We start from the raw sequence: 11,816 nt of genomic DNA, 5'->3' as shown, positions 1-11,816 counted from the left end.
TGAAAGAGGAACCCTTCTTTAGACTTGCCTTCATTAAATCGCCATCCGGGAAATATTTAGCTCTCAGGATTGTGGCACATAACGATTCCGGATTATCAAGCAAACGACATGCTTGCTTGGCTAGTAACGCCAAATTGAAAGAATGTATATCTCGGAATCCCATTCCTCCTTGTTTTTTTGGGACACACATTTTCCACCACGCCATCCAATGCATCCTTTTCTGATTGTCCTCGTCACCCCACCAAAATTGCGACATCGCGTCAATGATTCCTTTACAATTTTTTTTAGGAATTTTAAAGACGGACATAGCATAAGCTGGGATAGCTTGTACAACAGATTTAAGTAGAATTTTCTTTCCTCCCGCGGATAACAGCTTCTCCTTCCATCCACTAATTTTTGTAATAATGTGATCAATTAGGAATTGGAAGCAATCACTTTTGTCCATGCCCACATTTGCAGGTAAACCCAAATATTTGCCATTGAGGACTTCGGTCATAATATTCAATGTTGTGCAGATTTGCGCTCTATCTTCTACTTTTGTATTGGGACTAAAGAAAATACTTGATTTTTCAACACTCACCAATTGCCCTGAGGTAGCACAGTAAGAGTCCAATACTGGTTTTAACGCCTCCGCAATCATAGCATTTGCTTTCATAAGGATCAAAGAATCGTCGGCAAATAAAAGGTTTGAAATTGATGGGGCATCTCTGCAGACCTTAACTCCAGAAATATTACCATTCTCCTCTGCATTAGCTAGTAGAGCGGTCAGCCCCTCTGTACATAACAAGAATAAGTATGGGGAGAAGGGGTCTCCCTGCCTCAGACCTCTAGTAGGTTTTAAACTCTCAGTCTCTTCATTATTAAAACGAACCCTTTGGGTGTTAATCACATAGCGATGTGAACTAGATTATAGACTCTAGTAAACCCTTTGGGTATTAGTCACATGGAGATGTGAACTAATCACATAAAAGATGTGAACTAGATTATTGACTCTAGTGCAAGTGAAAGACTGAAGGAAATATGCCCTAGAGGCAATAATAAAGTTATTATTTATTTCCTTATATCATGACTAGTAAATATATCCGTGCGTTGCAACGGGGGAGAAAAAAATTATAGCATGTCTCTGGCTTATGGATATAAGTGGAAAAAATGCTTCATTTTACGGCCTAATATTCTATGTCTAGTTGTATACTATATTTTGTAAGAAACATCGAAAAACAACACTACAATAATCAATTTTGGTTATTAATGTGCCGAGATCCATTAAATTTATTTAAGCAAGTCAAGTACAATACTGGTCCAAAATAATCCATATGTCAACATGAGCTAAATTCCAATGTATGTAGTTAGAATTTGTCATAACAAAAGTAGTGGGGAAAATGCATGAGTCTTTAGCATATAATTTCCCGCATGACTCTGGTCCTTGAATTTTTATTATTCAAGACTCCCACTATAATCGTGGCTACATCGGCATGATCCTCTTCTGTTGGTGCTTCCTCACCGGGCTTGGCGCGCTTGAGGGTGCCATAAACAGAGATCCACTCGAAGCCCGAGGCGGGGATGGAGGAGCGGTGGCGGGCTTAGCCTACAACGCTTGGAGCGCGCATGGAGGCGATGGTCGTGGAAGGATCAGATTGGAGCGACGTGTTTTCGTTTTCAACTGTTGTGTGGGCACATGGGCTCGGGAGTCTTTTCTTGCTTGCCGGGACTATCTTGTCCGCTGGTTTGCGTGGGTGGGTTTTCCGTGCGGGGTGTCAAGTGAGACGTTAGGCAAAAAAAAACCCAGGAAACCGGATAAACATAAGCACGCAAGGAGAGGGCTGTGAGCCTGTGACGGATGGACAGCTAAAAGATCCTACTATATAACACAAAAATCTCAGCCGTCAATCTCTTTTAAATCTCATCCGTCAATCTTAGGCTTGTGAAATACTCAAAAAAGCAAAATGAATCACGACCTTGAGTACAAATTCAAATGCTTATTTGTACAATCCATTATTTAAAAGCTTTAAATCAGATCACCACAATAACTTTGGAGCATTATGAATTTTGAATTGTGCCGCAAACATTCACAACAACCACGTGGAGGATCTATTTTGTAGGAGCTAATTCTTCAGATTGTAGTGTCCTGCACACACTCATCTAGTGAACCTGGTTGTGTGCAGGCAGACATTGAGAAATCATTCTCCTGCACAAATGAATACAAATTTAGATACATTAAAATAATGTTTTTTTAACAGTGTATGTGAGCTCTGTGCAAAATATATGACATAAAATGTTTTACATGCGGAGTTCAGCACAATCCAGCCAGAGATGAAACTAATTTAAAACACACAGATGACACAGCTAGGTTGCATGGTTCCTTCAAGAATTTATTGCAAGCGAAGGGAAGGAGTGGCAATAGTCCGCGCCTCCTTCGAAAGTAAAAGTTTGCCCACAAACACACAGTGAATGATCTGGCAACATATTGGCTTTGAACCTCTCGATTCAGAAGAAAACAAATGATGTTCTATAAAGGTAAATTTTGGAACATCCAATGAGCCTCTTTGCCAGATAGTTAAAGACATGCGTACATGTCTATTACAGATAGAATATAATAAGAAACATCCAGTGAGCCTCTTTGCCAGATGGTTAACAACATGCAAACATGTCGATTTCACATAGAATAGAGTACAGTGGTTATTTATGTAAAGTAGTAGCTAACAACATTACGCACGCTGAAGGACATAAATCACTGCATACTTATCATTCTCAGTTAAATATTCTATTAAATTAGGAAAGCAGAACAATATTGATACAATGCTACATTGTTTCAGTTTAGTAAAACCCAATAATGCTAAATCATTTTGGTGTAATCTTGTTGTGAGAAGTGATCTGCTGTATGGGATATACTTTGTCGTGAATACATGCGTTGAATTAATCCTTCCATGCAAGTGAATTACATACAAAAGACAGGATAATTTCAATTTAGAATACTCTAATTATCCAAGCATAACAAGAAAACCATGTACTCCCTCCGTTCCGAATTACTTGTCTTGGATTTGTCTAGATACGGATGTATCTAGACTCATTTTAGTGCTAGATACCTCCGTATCTAGACAAATCTAAGACAAGTAATTCGGAACGGAGGGAGTAATAGTTAGTTCAAAAACAAAACAAAGGCTGGACTGAATTAATCAAGCAAATGTTAAGTTTGGTGTTTTGACATCAAGCCATGCACAAAGAGTAAGAAGCGCAGGATCATAGTAGGCATGCTTAAACACTTAACAAAGTAGCAATAACATTATTTATTCGGCAATCCACCAGCTTCGTGAAATACAGGAACGCAAGGAGCGACACTTTGGCGACTCCAAGAAAATGGCCTGCAGGCCGCTCCGCTCTGGGACGAAGTAAACGCAGAGTTGACTTGTTCGATGATGCTCCGGCTGCTCGAGGAGCGGAGCTGACGAGCGGAGAGCTGCCAAACAGGGTCATAGGAGGTTTTACCAAGATAACAGCTACTCCCTCCGTTCCTAAATATAAATCTTTGTAGAGAGTGCACTATGGACTACATACGGAGCAAAATGAGTGAATGTATACTATAAAGTATGTCTATATACATCCGTATGTGGTGTATAGTGGAATTTCTACAAAGACTTATATTTAGGAACGGAGGGAGTATATAATTTCTCCAAAATATAGCAAAGCTTTCAATACTATGAGACCTGGGACCACACTCTAAAACCTGACCAAGTACTGTGTTACCAGAAAAACAAAATCCCTACCCATGCCACACTTCTAAACTTATAAGACTGCTAACCTTTCATGTTATTCCTCTGGTTGGATGCTAGTCAAAGCTTCGAACGAACTTTTCCACTAAGCTGAAAAACAACAGAAATATTTTTGTATAATAAAATGTAGAGTTCTACAATAGCCGAATCAACCTAGTGTGTGCTTAGCACATATTCTAGGATGAAGATTTATAAAATAAGGAAGCAACAACGATGCAGACAGTCAAACTACAACCAATTTATCTTCAGATGAATTAATTATCAAGCTCTGATTCATACAAAACATTAATTGGCTATGTTCTGTAAACTGTTTTCTGCCAAGAGAAAATGTGAGATTTTCACCATTGTTATAGAACTGTAATTGATCAGCGGCAAGTTCACTGTGAAATTAGGATGCAGAGCGACGCTGATTAGTACCTGTCTGTACTACTTGTATCTGGCTACAGTACATTGGTAGTACTAATGGACACCCACAATACTAACCATGGGTGGCATTGGATTCTGACTAATTGCTGAAATTTTCCTAGAAGGGCAATAGATTACTTTACCCAACTGATACATTATTTGGCTAAGTCTATCAGTGAATCTATACTATAAAGTATGTCTATATACATCCGTATGTGGTGTATAGTGGAATTTCTACAAAGACTTATATTTAGGAACGGAGGGAGTATATAATTTCTCCAACATATAGCAAAGCTTTCAATACTATGAGACCTGGGACCACACTCTAAAACCTGACCAAGTACTGTGTTACCAGAAAAACAAAATCCCTACCCATGCCACACTTCTAAACTTATAAGACTGCTAACCTTTCATGGTATTCCTCTGGTTGGATGCTAGTCAAAGCTTCGAACGAACTTTTCCACTAAGCTGAAAAACAACAGAAATATTTTTGTATAATAAAATGTAGAGTTCTACAATAGCCGAATCAACCTAGTGTGTGCTTAGTACATATTCTAGGATGAAGATTTATAAAATAAGGAAGCAACAACGATGCAGACAGTCAAACTACAACCAATTTATCTTCAGATGAATTAATTATCAAGCTCTGATTCATACAAAACATTAATTGGCTATGCTCTGTAAACTGTTTTCTGCCAAGAGAAAATGTGAGATTTTCACCATTGTTATAGAACTGTAATTGATCAGCGGCAAGTTCACTGTGAAATTAGGATGCAGAGCGACGCTGATTAGTACCTGTCTGTACTACTTGTATCTGGCTACAGTACGTTGGTAGTACTAATGGACACCCACAATACTAACCATGGGTGGCATTGGATTCTGGCTAATTGCTGAAATTTTCCTAGAAGGGCAATGGATTACTTTACCCAACTGATACATTATTTGGTTAAGTCTATCAGTATGAAAATTAGTAGCACGTAGCAAGCATCAGTTCTGAATTCACCAGTCAAGATAGTACCATATTACTGATATATATCAGTCAAACTTTTGGCTGTTGTGTAGTAACATGGTTTAGCTTAGCCTTTTCCTATAGACCTAAATCAAATTTCGAACACAGATGATAACAGATGTAAACTCGGTCCAAGGCTCTATCGAATTTTCACAGATGTCTTTTGTTCAGACAACAAACAAGCGGTCTGCAATGATTTTGCTAATCATGAAAATAAGAAAGATTAAGTTCACTGGAAAACAAATTGACACTCGCAGGCCAATCGATAGGCACGACCAAAATAATCGTTAAATTAGCAGCATGAATATAAATTAGTACTGCTCGAGCACCCGAAATGACGTATCTTGGCTGGAGCACGGGCAGACTTGATTCCGGCAAGGTCGGCAGAACGGCAACCCATCAATTCGAAGCATGGACGGAACGACGATGTTGGAGCAATGTCCAGCACGGGAAGTAATTGAGTTGGAGCTTCAGTTGAGGGTGTCGAGAATCCTTGATATGTGCCTGCATTGTCCTGTGCAAGGCCAAAGGAGAGAGAGAGAGATTATTCACTCAACATTATAGGGCGAGCAAGGAATTGAGTTTGAGAAGCCCGGAACAGTGGGTCTACAAAGGAGAAGGGGAGGGGCGTACATGGCCTGGGTTCTGCCCAGCATCCGTCCGTCCATGGTGTTGAACGCTAGCAGCACCATCCCTGCACCAAACATCATCAGCTGTGGAGATTGATTAGGAGTGGGAGAGGCGGAATGTGCAGTACCTGAAAACCGGGGTCAACTCCATGTACGTGGAGGCCAATCTCTCGCCGCCGGGGAGGGGGTGCTCTAGAGCAGCCTCGTCATGGCCGCCGTCAGCCGCGGGAGCGCAGATCCGGGGGCCTCTCTTGGTCATAGTTGGCTGGAAGCCGCGCTTCCTTGATGAGGACGATCCAGGAGTGTCGCGTCACCGACCTGGGAGCGCCGTCGTCATGGGCTTCGATCTAGAAGCACAAACGTCAGGTGGGAGAGGTGGGGGCGGCGATGGAGCATGGAGACGGGGGGCGGCGGTGGAGCATGGAGACGGGGACGGCGGCGTATCGATGGGAGTGGGTGCAGCGGCGCATCTGGGGAGGAGTGTTTCTTTTTTTTGAGGAATGAGTTTTTTTAATGGCTAGGAGCTGAGATTGATCGGAAGCACATATGGGAAGGTGAAATAGTGATTTCAGTACCGCTGTAGGACTTCGTCGCGCGGTTTTTTTCCTTTTATATATACACAAGTGTAAATTTAATTTTAAATCTCAGCGGTCAATCTTTATGGTTATCATAAAATTCAACAGAGATAAAGAAATGACTTATGGAGAACTATGAAAACCTCCATCTTTTAATATTAGGTAAAGATAAAGATAAATGTTTATTATTCATGCTAGAATTGTATTAATCGGAAACATGATACATGTGTGAATACATAGACAAACAGAATGTCACTAGTATGCCTCTACTTGACGAGCTCGTTGATCAAAGATGGTTATGCTTCCCAGCCATAGACAAAGAGTTGTCATTTGATTAATGGGATCACAACATTAGGAGAATGATGTGATTGACTTGACCCATTCCGTTAGCTTAGCACTTGATCGTTTAGTTTGTTGCTATTGCTTTCTTCATGACTTATACATGTTCCTATGACTATGAGATTATGCAACTCCCGTTTACCGGAGGAACACTTTGTGTGCTACCAAATGTCACAACGTAACTGGGTGATTATAAAGGTGCTCTACAGGTGTCTCCGAAGGTACTTGTTGGGTTGGTGTATTTCAAGATTAGGATTATGTCACTCCGATTGTCGGAGAGGTATCTCTGGGCCCACTCGGTAATACACATCACTTAAGCCTTGCAAGCATTGCAACTAATGAGTTAGTTGCGGGATGATGTGTTACGGAACGAGTAAAGAGACTTGCCGGTAACGAGATTGAACTAGGTATTGAGATACCGACGATCGAATCTCGGGCAAGTAACATACCGATGACAAAGGGAACAACGTATGTTGTTATGCGGTCCGACCGATAAAGATCTTCGTAGAATATGTAGGAGCCAATATGGGCATCCAGGTTCCGCTATTGGTTATTGACCAGAGAGGTGTCTCGGTCATGTCTACATAGTTCTCGAACCCATAGGGTCCGCACGCTTAACGTTCGTTGACGATATAGTACTATATGAGTTATGTATATTGGTAACCGAATGTTGTTCGGAGTCCGGGATGAGATCACGAACATGACGAGGAACTCCGGAATGGTCCGGAGATAAAGTTTGATATATAGGATAATAGTGTTTAGTCACCGGAAGGGTTCCGGAATTGGAAGGGGTTCCGGATGTTTCCCAAAATGTTTGAGTATGAGAACACTTTATTTGGGCCAAAGGGGAAAGCTCACAAGGTTTTTGGAAAGCGCAAAAGGAAGTTTTGCGGATTCCACGGGCCAGACGCCAGGGTCCCTGGCGTCTGGGTCCAGACGCTAGAAACCCTGGCGTCTGGCCCTGGAGTCTGAGAAGGACTCTTGCCTTTCGGGTGAAACCGACTTTGTGGAGGCTTTTACTCCAAGTTTTGACCCCAAGGCTCAACATATAAATAGAGGGATAGGGCTAGTAACCAAGACAGATCAAGAAACACCAAGTCGTGTGCCGGCTACCCCGTCCCCTCTAGTTTATCCTCCGTCATAGTTTTCGTAGTGCTTAGAAGAAGCCCTGCGGAGATTGTTCTTTACCCACACCGTCACCACGCCGTCGTGCTGCCGGAACTCATCTACTACTTCGTCCCTCTTGCTGGATCGATAAGGCGAGGACGTCATGGAGCTGAACGTGTGCTGAACGCGGATGTGCCGTACGTTCGGTACTTGATCGGGACGGATCATGAAGGTGTACGACTACATCAACCGCGTTGATAAACGCTTCCGCTTACGGTCTACGAGGGTACGTAGACAACACTCTCCCCTCTCGTTGCTATGCATCACCATGATCCTGCGTGTGCGTACGGAAATTTTTGAAATTACTACGTTCCCCTACAGTGTGGACTCTCGCCGGCCTTTGTGGCGTGCACTTATGTTTAATTACGTTTTTAATTTCAAAATATTTGCATTATTTATTTTTTCGCACGCGAACTCGAAAATGGGTCGGGCTAGCGTTGGGCGCAAGCGCCGACCCAAACGCGAAAGCGTACATGGGTGTCCGCTGGGCCGACCCAAACGGACAAATGGTGCATCCGTTTGGGTCTCCTAGTTGGAGTTGCTCTGAGGGGGTCGTCGAAACCACGTGTGTGGATAGTTTTAGGCTAAAGTAGCTTCTTTTTTAGGTTGTTCATTGTCTTAGCTTCGGCGATGGTGGCATTGAATAAATATTCTTCAGATCCTTCTTCGACAAGGCGGTCGACCCTATGGTTGGGAATGGTTTTGGAAACCAGTTTGTTCAAGCAAGGATGATGTGGCGGCGGCATCCACTTGGTGGACATGTGTCCTCGGGCTGCGCTGTTGCTACAACGTCTACTCCAACGTTGGCGCGGAGCTTGGGAGGTAGTTCAAGAGCGGATGCAGATTGTGGTTTGCATCGACGACATCTGAAAGACAGAACGTGTGTTGGGTTCGTGGTTGATGGATGGTAGGTGTGGTTTCCTCCTTCAGCGTCTTAGACGTGGTGGGGTGCCAGATCTGGAGTTCAATAGCATGTCCAGGGTGTTGCCTCAGTCTGATTCGTTCAACGGCAATTACTTCACTTTTGCTGAGCCATCTTGGAGATCCGCAAAGCTTCATATTAGCGATGGAGCCGTGTCGAGCTCAGGTGAGGAGGTGATCCATCAATATTTTCTTCAGTTGTTGTTGTGGTGGTGCAGGAGGCAGGTGACGGGCGTTCGTGTTAAGCTCAGAGATGTTCTGCTATCTTTCCAGTTTTATCATGCCAGCCATTATGTGACTTGTATGTTGATCTTTATGATATGAATGAGACACGTATGGGACAAATATGTGGTGGCTTGGGCGCGTCTGCCACATCAGAGTCGACCCATACTAGCCCACCCGACACCATATATATTTGTCCCCATCTGCTTCCCAGACCAAACCTTAGCCAACCCACTTCACTCCCCCAAGATCCCATCCAGAGATCTCCGGCCTTCCACAGCATGGCGGGTAGTGGATCTGACCCTGACCACTCCGAATTCGTCGACTAGGGTGTCGTCCCATGCGGGTTGGACAAGGAAATGGCCACCCGTATTGCCATCGCCACTCCCGAGAGGATTGCGCCCGGCTGACGGCGGGATTTGTTTGACGCGAGGCGCAACTGGCACTCGGTGAAGGAAATATGCCCTAGAGGCAATAATAAAGTTATTATTTATTTCCTTATTTCATGATAAATGTTTATTATTCATGCTAGAATTGTATTAACCGGAAACATAATACATGTGTGAATACATAGACAAACAGAGTGTCACTAGTATGCTTGTACTTGACTAGCTCGTTAATCAAAGATGGTTATGTTTCCTAACCATAGACAAAGAGTTGTTATTTGATTAACGGGATCACATTATTAGGAGAATGATGTGATTGACATGACCCATTCCATTAGCTTAGCACCCGATCGTTTAGTATGTTGCTATTGCTTTCTTCATGACTTATACATGTTCCTATGACTATGAGATTATGCAACTCCCGTTTGCCAGAGGAACACTTTGTGTGCTACCAAACGTCACAACGTAACTGGGTGATTATAAAGGAGCTCTACAGGTGTCTCCAAAGGTACATGTTGGGTTGGCGTATTTCAAGATTAGGATTTGTCACTCCGATTGTCGGAGAGGTATCTCTGGGCCCTCTCGGTAATGCACATCACATAAGCCTTGCAAGCATTGCAACTAATGAGTTAGTTGCGAGATGATGTATTATGGAACGAGTAAAGAGACTTGCCGGTAACGAGATTGAACTAGGTATTGACATACCGACGATCGAATCTCGGGCAAGTAACATACCGATGACAAAGGGAACAACGTATGTTGTTATGCGGTCTGACCGATAAAGATCTTCGTAGAATATGTAGGAACCAATATGAGCATCCAGGTTCCGCTATTGGTTATTGACCGGAGACGTGTCTCGGTCATGTCTACATTGTTCTCGAACCGCAGGGTCCGCACGCTTAACGTTACGATGACAGTTTCATTATGAGTTTATGTATTTTGATGTACCGAAGGTTGTTCGGAGTCCCGGATGTGATCATGGACATGACGAGGAGTCTCGAAATGGTCGAGACATAAAGATCGATATATTGGAAGCCTATATTTGGATATCGGAATCGTTCCGGGTGAAATCGGGATTTTACCGGAGTACCGGGGGGTTACCGGAACCCCCCCGGGGGTTATTGGGCCTACATGGGCCCTAAGGGAGAAGAGGAAAGGAGGCAAGAGGTGGCCGCGCGCCCCTCCCCTCCCTAGTCCGAATAGGACAAGGAGAGGGGGGCGGCGCCCCCCCCTTTCCTTTCCCTCTTCCTCCTCTTTCCCACTTCTCCTTCTCCAACTAGGAAAGAAGGGAGTCCTACTCCCGGTGGGAGTAGGACTCCCCCTTGGCGCGCCCTCCTTGGCCGGCCGCCCCCTCCCCTTGGCTCCTTTATATACGGGGGCAGGGGGCACCCTAGAACACACAAGTTGATCTTCGTGATCGTTCCTTAGCCGTGTGCGGTGCCCCCCTCCACCATATTCCACCTCGGTCATATTGTAGCGGTGCTTAGGCGAAGCCCTGCGACGGTTGAACATCAAGATCGTCACCACGCCGTCGTGCTGACGGAACTCCTCCCCGAAGCTTTGCTGGATCGGAGCCCGGGGAGCGTCATCGAGCTGAACGTGTGCCAAGAACTCGGAGGTGCCGGAGTAACGGTGCTTGGATCGGTTGGACCGGGAAGACGTACGACTACTTCCTCTACGTTGCGTCAACGCTTCCGCTTCGGTCTACGAGGGTACGTAGACAACACTCTCCCCTCTCGTTGCTATGCATCACCATGATCTTGCGTGTGCGTAGGAATTTTTTTGAAATTACTACGTTCCCCAACAGTGGCATCCGAGCCTAGGTTTTATGGTTTGATGTTATATGCACGAGTAGAACACAAGTGAGTTGTGGGCGATATAAGTCATACTGCTTACCAGCATGTCATACTTTGGTTCGGCGGTATTGTTGGATGAAGCGGCCCGGACCGACATTACGCGTACGCTTACGCGAGACTGGTTCTACCGCCGTGCTTTGCACACAGGTGGCTGGCGGGTGTCAGTTTCTCCAACTTTAGTTGAACCGAGTGTGGCTACGCCCGGTCCTTGCGAAGGTTAAAACAACACCAACTTGACAAACTATCGTTGTGGTTTTGATGCGTAGGTAAGATTGGTTCTTGCTTAAGCCCGTAGCAGCCACGTAAAACTTGCAACAAACAAAGTAGAGGACGTCTAACTTGTTTTTGCAGGGCATGTTGTGATGTGATATGGTCAAGGCATGATGCTAAATTTTATTGTATGAGATGATCATGTTTTGTAACCAAGTTATCGGCAACTGGCAGGAGCCATATGGTTGTCGCTTTATTGTATGCAATGCAATCGCCCTGTAATGCTTTACTTTATCACTAAGCGGTAGCGATAGTCGTAGAAGCATAAGA

At 44.0% G+C, this 11,816-nt stretch overlaps 1 long non-coding RNA gene across 1 annotated transcript; it reads right to left on the bottom strand.

The window, feature by feature from the left end:
• Nucleotides 1-1,927: 1,927 nt before the first annotated feature.
• Nucleotides 1,928-6,333, bottom strand: LOC123102415 (uncharacterized). The gene is made up of 3 exons (XR_006448942.1): nucleotides 5,939-6,333; nucleotides 5,815-5,875; nucleotides 1,928-5,695 (listed from the first exon to the last, which is right to left on the bottom strand). It is a non-coding gene; the product is annotated as an uncharacterized lncRNA (long non-coding RNA).
• Nucleotides 6,334-11,816: the final 5,483 nt, after the last annotated feature.

This window comes from Triticum aestivum, chromosome 5A (assembly GCF_018294505.1).
Source record: "Triticum aestivum cultivar Chinese Spring chromosome 5A, IWGSC CS RefSeq v2.1, whole genome shotgun sequence".
NCBI classification, from domain to species: domain Eukaryota; kingdom Viridiplantae; phylum Streptophyta; class Magnoliopsida; order Poales; family Poaceae; genus Triticum; species Triticum aestivum.
This window is presented reverse-complemented; position numbering and strand designations above follow the sequence as displayed.